We start from the raw sequence: 9,209 nt of genomic DNA on the forward strand, positions 1-9,209 counted from the left end.
TATATCCAGGATGGTTTCTTGCATGGCTTTGTTCTCAGCGACGACGGAGGTAAGTTGAGTGTTTACAGTGGAAAGTTTTGCAGTGAGTGTGTCCACGGAGCTTTTCAGTGATTTGTTTTCTTCTGTGAGCGAATCGACTTGTTGTTGACTGTATTCCAGGCTATGGCGGAGGTTTTGAAATTCTTTGTGTAGTACTTCGATTAGTGAGAGTCTAGAATCCAAGTTAGATAAGCGCTCGTTGATTGATTGATTTATTTATATTAAATATTCAATAACGAAAACGATGCAAGTCAGTTGGTAATAAATGCATTGGCATTCAGTAAAGTGTCGAACCCAGAAAAAGTAGAATTATTGTCCGCATTAAATAAAACAAATCACATAGGGTGTGTGTATGAGATGTCATTTGAGTATGTGACTGGACAGAGAGAGAGTGAGAGAGTGTGTGTGAGAGAGAGAGCGCCAGTGTGTGTGCCTGAGAGAGAGAGAGAGAGAGAGAGAGAGAGAGAGAGAGAGAGAGAGAGAGAGAGAGAGAGAGAGAGAGAGAGAGAGAGAGAGAGAGTGTGTGTGTGTGTGTGTGTGAGAGAGAGAAAGTAATGGTAAAGGTAATTTGTCAAGCCTGTAACAAGTAGGACAATTTGTCCAACAAATATGCATGAGAAACATTCAATATTCAATAATGCATAAGACATACAGTAAAGTGTCAAACCTGTAAAACAGTAGGACTATTGTCTGCTAAACATAAAAAAAATCACATAGTGTCTGTGTGTGAGATGTGCTTTGAGTGTGTGTTTGAGAGAGAGAGAGAGAGAGAGAGAGAGAGAGAGAGAGAGAGAGAGGGAGAGAGAGAGAGAGAGAGATCTTCATCACTAGCATGGATCACTCTTCATCACTCAGGACTGTATTGTCAGTCACCTGATACAGTGCATCATCATAAAAATTCCTCACAGCATCAGACACACCTATTGCTCCTAATAGTGCCAGCACATCTCTCTTTTTTGCTGCCTTAACAGAGGTCTGCTTTGGAAGTACCTCAGGTTTCAGGTCAGCCCACTGCTTGCCACGCTTTAACACACTATGGAAACAATACTCCCCATTGTAATTCGTCTTTACACCCAGCTTGTTGGTACTCAAGTCCAGCATTCGTGCTTCACTGATTTTAAAGCTCCTCTGAGCCTTAACACAGTCTTTTGAGGCTGACCTGTAATCAAACGCCTCCCAATCAGTGCCATAAACATGAACATTGCCGAATTGCTGCAGGATGGCGTGGTATTCCTGTGGTAGCAGAATAGTGTCCATCTTCCTTACCTTCTGCTCAATTCTACCAAAGACTCTGTCTGCAGGTAGATAACTGTGGCCCCGTACTGGAAATGTGTGCTCTATGCTGAGGTTGGGGAAAAGCTGCCGAAGTTCCATCACCATGGACACCATGCTCACGTTCTTGTTCTGCCCAAAACAAGAGTCACTAAACAGCCGAAGCCCCCTGGATCTGCTGACTTTGTCCTGCAGTTGAACCTTGAGGCAGTCATTCAGCGCAGAAGTAATCATATTGCTGTCTTTGCTACCCTCATTCTCCTGCCACACATACAGATGGACATCATCTTTTGCCTGACAGCTGTTCTCCCCGTGGTGCACAACCACACCAAACAGGTACATATACATCTGCCGTGAGTAATAGGCCTGTCCTATTGCGGTTTTTGGAAGGACCAGGTTTTGCATCATATCAAAACAAAGGGTAATATGACCTTCAGCAACCCTGCCTAACATGTCATAAAAAAAGCGCCCTCTGCGACGATGCAAGATAAATGATGCTGATTCCATCTTCTTCTCTGTGTCAGTCAGGTTTGGGTCTGTTATCCTGATCTTGTACTTGGCACAATCAGCACATGCATCTGTAGCTAGGTGACCGAAGCCAAGATTGAATTCCTTTGAAAACACAGAATAAAAGAGGGAATAGCTGGTTTGAGCATGGCTCTGAGCTTCAAAGAGCTCATGCATCTTGCGCACACTCAGGTCACTGGGTAGATACTTGCGGCCTGGTGCTCCTCTCCGGCCATAATGGCTGGCCCTGCAGGTGAAAGTCTGTATGTGCACCACCTCTTCTCTCTCTCTCTCTCTCTCTCTCTCTCTCTCTCTCTCTGCTCCCCTAGCCCTTTTCTCTATCTCTCTCTCTCTCTCTCTAGCAACAAGCTACAAGCACATCATGTTTTAACAACAAGCACAGCTGTTTACAGAATCCACTGTTTACTGCATAATAAAAAAAAATAAAAGAATCCATTGTTAACTGGCCACATTTTGGTTTTTTTGCACTACCATCACTACACACAATCTACCATAGCACCTTATCATGGTCAATAAAAGGCCAGTTTATCTATCAGTAGGCTTGTACAACTATACAGTACTCGTGTCATGTTGGCTTGACTAATTGACTATTAGCCTAAATGTGTTACAAAATTTTATTCATATTAATTTATATGAGTCCCTGATGATATGTTGCATGTTCTATTTTTTTTTCTTCTTTTTTTTTTTTTAAAAGACAAACCATACAATTTTGGGAAAAAATAGATTTATAGCGTTTTGGGGAAAAATTGATGGATTTATAGCGTTTTAGAAAAAAATTAAATTAACTTTGAATTTATCATAAACAATATTGTTGTTTGATTTAATAATCATTGTTCAACATGTTCAGACTGAGCCTTAAAACATATTTTAGCAGAATAAAATGAATATTCACAAAATGTGTGGGTGTAGGTAAAAAATGTCATTTTCCTGAAAACTACTGAAATGGATTTATAGCGTTTTGGAAAAGAACTCCTCATTTTTTGATGCTTTTGAGACTCTTAGCATACTTGAAATTGCATGAAACTCGACAGACACATCACATTTATTAGCCAGTAGACATGTGCAAAGTTTCAGAAACGGGCGTGATGCAGGGGCTCAGTAGCGCCAACTTTTGACAAAAGAGGGGGAGTTAGGTCTATACTTTTGTCTACAATCTTAAAACTCAGTATGTATATTGTTCATATCGAGCTGGACAACTTTCTAATTTACAGTTATTAGCTCAGACCAACAGGAAGTCAGATATTTTGGTTTGAATGTGGATGTTTTGGAGAATTTTCTCTTCCTCTCTCTCTGACCCTACGTCTCTCCGTGTGTTTGGGGGGAGGGGGATTTGTCTGCTGAGTGAGAATGCTTTTATTTTTGTTTTTCAAGGTTTTGGGGCCCTTAACGTGCTCGAAAACTCTTGAAACTTTGCACACAGGTCAGAACCCACGGCCATCAGGGACGGGCTGAAGCTGGTACCCGGGCGTGGCAGGGGGGCTCGACAGCGCCCCCTGGAATGTGATTCGAACACTTGTCCATATATCAAACATGGTTGCATGTAATAATATGAAACTCGGTACATATTTAGATCTCATCGAGCCGAACAACTTTCGTGCTCTAAGTTTAACGACAGCTCAACAGGAAGTCAGCTATTATGGGTTGTTTGGAAAATGCATGCTTTTATTTTTTATATACTTCTCCTAGAGAATTAATCCAAACACCACGAAACACGGTCAGCATGAAGTCAAGACATTGAGGATGATAAATTGCCAGCGGATTTTTGATATCTCGAACGGTTTGGCCGTGGCGAGGAAATGAATTTATGACTAAAAAAGGACACATAAAGTGTGTTATAACTCAGTTAGTTTTACCTACAGTTACAAAACTTGGCGTGTATATTGTTCTCTTCAAGCCGAACAACTTTCTAATTTACAGTTATTAGTTCCGGCCAACAGAAAGTCCGATATTGTGGTTTGAATGTGGATTCTGAGAATTTTCTCTCCCTCTCTGACAGAGAGAGTGTTCCCTGCCATTCTCGGTGTGTGTGTGTGTGTGTGTGTGTGTGTCTGTGTGGGAGGGTGAGAAGGAAGGGGGGGGGGGGGGGGGGCGTGGGGTTCGGTCTCTTCCAGTGATAGTTTAAACACAAAATCATAAATAGGGCTATACTGCCCTCTTGTGTCCAAAATTATATTTATACGCACTTTTATTTATTTATTACATGTATTACGCACACACACACACACACAGTTCGATCGCGCCCGCGCCTCTCTCTTTCTCTCTCACACACACACACACACACACACACAGTTCAATTGCGCCCCACACACACACAAACACACAGTTCGATCGCGCCCGCGTCTCTCTCTCTCTCTCTCTCTCTCTCTCTCTCTCTCTCTCTCTCTCTCTCTCTCTCTCTCTCTCTCTCACACACACACACACACACAGAGCCGGATTAGCGCAAAGGCAAACTAGGCACTTGCCTAGGGCCCGATTGGCGGGATGGGGCCCAGACAGAGGGACAAAAAATAAATAAATAAAAAATGTACAAATGTCCTACAATTTATTTCAATATTTATTAATTAACTAAAAATAGTGACGATGTTTTTTCTTAACCATAGACTGTTACATTACGTCACATTAACGCCAGCCCATCAGGTGCTGCGTAGCAAAAGCCTAAATAGGCACGCAAAGAAGTAAAGCTCGTAATGCAGGTGTGTGCGTTGTCGTCATCTATTTTGGAGTGATTGCAATGTATTCTAAATATAAACTTGTAATGTAGATCAGCGTCATTTCTGGAAAAATCATTCACCGCTTTATTACGAGTTTAAAAGAGCGCGAGCGTCATTACCGTGCCCAGATGCGACGCTTTGAATTTGCGCGTACAATGAATAACATCGCGTCGGGAGCTGACTAAAAACGCTACAAAAGTAAAAGTCAAGACGTTTGTATTCAAAGTTAAAAAGCCAACACACTACAACATTTTTTAATGTTTCAAATAAAGAATCTCATGGGTCTATCTTCTAAATTCTCCTGATGATTAATTATACCCTGTCTGACATCAGCCTACTTACGCCAATAATATCGCCAATAATATCAGTTTAGATTTTTTTTTCTAATCAGTAGCGATCGTGTCTTTCTCATCCACTTGATTTGTGTATAGCATATTTAAGGTAGCAATGCAATGCATGATATCATATTACTTATATTAATAATATGACAATATCTGCAGTCAATATTGATTAAATGGGAGGGGAAAATCCTGCCCATACCAGCTATGAAAAAAATGATAAAAGCATATATCACTGAAGTGCATGGGCGGCGCTAGGGAGGGGCTAGCAGGTGCTTCAGCACCCCCAAGAAAGACCAAAGCACCCCGATAGCACCCCCGAACATAATGTCTGGAATCAATTATATTCAGGCTATTCTATGGAAGCCGCATGGTGAAGAAAAAAGAAAACTTATCTTGTTATTTAGAGATATTAAGTCGTTATTTCAATATAATATCTCCTTATTTCGACATAATAACAGGGGTTTCCCTGCATTGAATTTTTTTGGCGGTTGCCAAAGCAAATTTTTGTCCCGCAAAGCCTTTTTTGATCGGTGAGTGATGTAGAATAGAATGACTGCTGCTCTTGACAGGGCGCGAGAGAGAGAGAGAGAGAGAGAGAGAGAGAGAGAGAGAGAGAGAGAGAGAGAGAGAAACACGCACTGGCCGAGCGCGAGCAGTCTCAAGTCTTCAAACAACACGAGCCAGATCACCAGACCGCTGAATCGGTGTATAAAAAATCGGTAACTTAATTAGATTAGTTAACATTTACTATTAATAAACTGCACTTCTACAGCATTATTAATGTTAATTTCAATATTTCGGAGTCTGTAGGCCCACAATATGTGCCATTAAATAAGCGCGTTTAGTTTCATTTTTGTTAAAATATTATAATGTAATTTTTTTTGACATCTATGCTGATTATGGAAATAGAACAGCATGAGTAAGATTCGCAAAATATCGGAAGATATGATGGGTCAGACATGATTTTGACCACTAAATTAAGTTTTGTTTTGTAGAAAGCCTTTCTTTAAAGTGAATTTCGTTTTTTATAAATTGTATCTTAATTTTAATAAATTTTGCAAATATAGCAGACAATATGATCATGATATGGAGGCGCCGGTGCGATTGCATTGCACTGCACGTGAACTGGAGCACATCTCATCATTTTGCTCATTTAAATAATTGTGTGTGTGTAGCCTAATTATATATATATATATATATATATATATATATATATATATATATATATATATATATATATATATATATATATATATTAGAGGTGGGCACAGATTAATATTTTAATATATTTTTAATATATATATTTACGCAGCTCCCACTGTCAATGATCTAGCACCCCCTCAGCAGCTGCCTTAAACGTTATCTGGCGCCGCCCCTGCTGAAGTGGTATTCTGGAACTGTAAATAAATTAAATAAAACAGCAAAATAACAATAACAATAACATCTTCATTAAACAAAAAAGAGATTACCTTAGATGAAGTTTGATTAATATGCACATAGAGTAGCCTACTGGTAAAAAGTCTGGACCAATTACTAGTTTTAATGTTTTTGAAAGAAGTGTTTTATTATGCTCTACAAGCCTGCATTTATTTGATAAAAAAAAAGGAATATTCAGCAAGGATGTGTTAAATAATTAACAAGTGATAGTGAACACTTTTTTAAAACAATTTTTTTAATAATAAAAAAAAATCCTGAAAAAAAGTATCACGGGTTATAAAATAAATACTAAGCACCATTTCTAACATTTGATAATAAATCAGAATATTATAAAGTTTTCTGAAGGATCACATGACACTAAATTCTGATTTGCATCACAGAAATATATTTTAAAGTATAGTAAAATAGGAAAACCATTATTTTAAACAGTAGACATGTGCAAAGTTTCAGAAACGGGCGTGGTGCAGGGACTCAGTAGCGACACCTTTTGACAAAAGTGGGGGGGGGGGTAGTTTTATAGTTTTACCTACAATCATAAAACTCGGTACGCATATTGTTCAGATCAAGCCGGACAACTTTCTAATTAACTGTCATTAGCTCAGACCAAGAGGAAGTCAGATATTTTGGTTTGAATATGGTCATTTTCTCTCTCTCTCTCTCTGAGCCAATATGGCAAGCCGTTTTAACATTTAATCATTTTAACCTACTAGTCTCTATTTTCATGCTTCTAGTACTTATTTTTTAGATACTAGTATCTATTCCATTAAGTACTAGTACTTATTCATTAGCGACTAGTGCTTATTCTTTAGTACTAGTGCCTATTCTTTAGATACTAGTGCTTATTCTTTAGATATTCTTTTGAATACGTATTAGGAGCTAATGAATAAGTACTGGTATCTATTTAATAGGTACTAGTATCTAATGACTTAGTACTAGTATTTATTGAATAAATACTAGTATCTATTAATAGGTACTAGTATCTAAAAGGTCATTTTCTCTCTCTCTCTCTCTGAGCCAATATGGCAAGCCGTTTTAACATTTTATCATTTTAACCTACTAGTCTCTATTTTCATGCTACTAGTACTTATTTTTTAGATACTAGTATCTATTCCATTAAGTACTAGTACTTATTCATTAGCGACTAGTGCTTATTCTGTTTAGAATATTAAAAGTGCTTATTCAATTTTTATGCTTATTTATATTTTCAGAGCAGAAAATCCGAATTTTCTGCTTATTCAATATTGCATCTAAAATGGAAGTGACTTGACGTGTGTGTGTGTGTGTGTGTGTGTGTGTGTGTGTGTGTGTGTGTGTGAGAGAGAGATTGTGTCTGTTACAGTGACAAGAGTTTAACCCTTTAAGGCCTTGTTTTTTGGATATATATCTTTTTTTATTAAAAAAAAAGTGCATACAACCCTTATCTTTTAAATGTATTGTTTGCTTTAAATTAAATTAAGATTGTATGTTTGGTAATTGAACCTAAATAAATTTAAAATTAATGTGCTATATTTCAGATCAATATATATTTTTTTTCCTTCATTTTAATCAACACTAACTTTATTCTCATCTGAATTATAAATAACTTATTTCTGTATAAAATAAAAAATCCCGAATAATCCAGACCAACCAGAGCGCACTATTTCTACAATATCATCAGTGCTGAAGCGGAACTCCCAGAGCCGTTTGGCAGATAGCCAGCAGATATTTTGTGTCACGTTGTGCACAATAACCCTAAAGGCACCAGGGTGGCGGTGCCACCGGCTTTTTATATATATATATATATATATAAATATAGCTGCGAGCAGCGATGAAGGGCCAAAGACGGCGGTACCGCCACCCCGGTGCCTTTAGGTAACTAAAGGCACAGGGGTTGCGGTGCCACCGGCTTGGGCCCGTAATCGCTGCTCGCAGCTATATTTATTATTATTATCCGAAATGAATCGCATTTTTGAGGGCCTAAACATGCACGAAAACTCACGAAAATTTGCACACGCGTCAGAACTGAGGAAAATTTACATCCGATATGCGTTTCAGAATTCTGCGGGGCAAAATGGCTCGATAGCGCCACCTATAAAGGTTCAACAGAGTGCGCCTCCCGCTACGTTTCACGTACGTGTACGAAATTCGGTACATGCATGTAATGACCCAATACTTACAAAAAGTCTCTTGGAGCATATCCCTAAACACAACAGGAATTCAGCCATTTTGATCTTCCTCTCCGATTTTTGTGCAGTTTTTGCCATTTTCAGGCCTCGTACTTTAACGAAGTCCACCTACAGTTTTAATCTGATCATCTTCAAATTTGGTGAGTGTAATCTTAAGGCCTTTGCGACGTTAAATTGCGAAGATCTTGAGTTTTCGTCGAAGGGCGACTCCTCGGCGGCCTGACAAATTTCGATGTTTCGCCATGAAACAGGAAGTTGCTGTAACTCAAGCAAACAATATCCAATCTGCCCCAAACTTCACACGTTTGATAAGAGTTCTGTCCTGAACACATGTCCATGCTCATATTCAGTTACAGTCATAGCGCCACCTGCTGGCAACAGGAAGTGACATGTTTAAACCTGTGGGGGACTCCTGATAACATATAAAAAAGTGCCAGCAAGTGCTAAACATGCTAGCAACATACTAGAAACATGCTAAAACATGCTAGCAAACACTTAGCTAAGTGCTAAAGCATGCTATTACTAAAATTAAATAGGAATTTGCTGTAACTCAGGCATGGAATGTCAAATCTGCCCCAAACTTCACACGTTTGATAAGAGTCCTGCCCTGAACACATCTATATGAGAATATTCAGTTATAATAATAGCGCCACCTACTGGCAACAGGAAGTGACATGTTTAACACTGTAATGCAGTACTAGCAACATATTAAATAT

Source organism: Siphateles boraxobius, unplaced genomic scaffold (genome assembly GCF_051911475.1).
Source record: "Siphateles boraxobius isolate OS27281-9 unplaced genomic scaffold, OSU_SipBor_1 29, whole genome shotgun sequence".
In the NCBI taxonomy this organism is placed as follows: domain Eukaryota; kingdom Metazoa; phylum Chordata; class Actinopteri; order Cypriniformes; family Leuciscidae; genus Siphateles; species Siphateles boraxobius.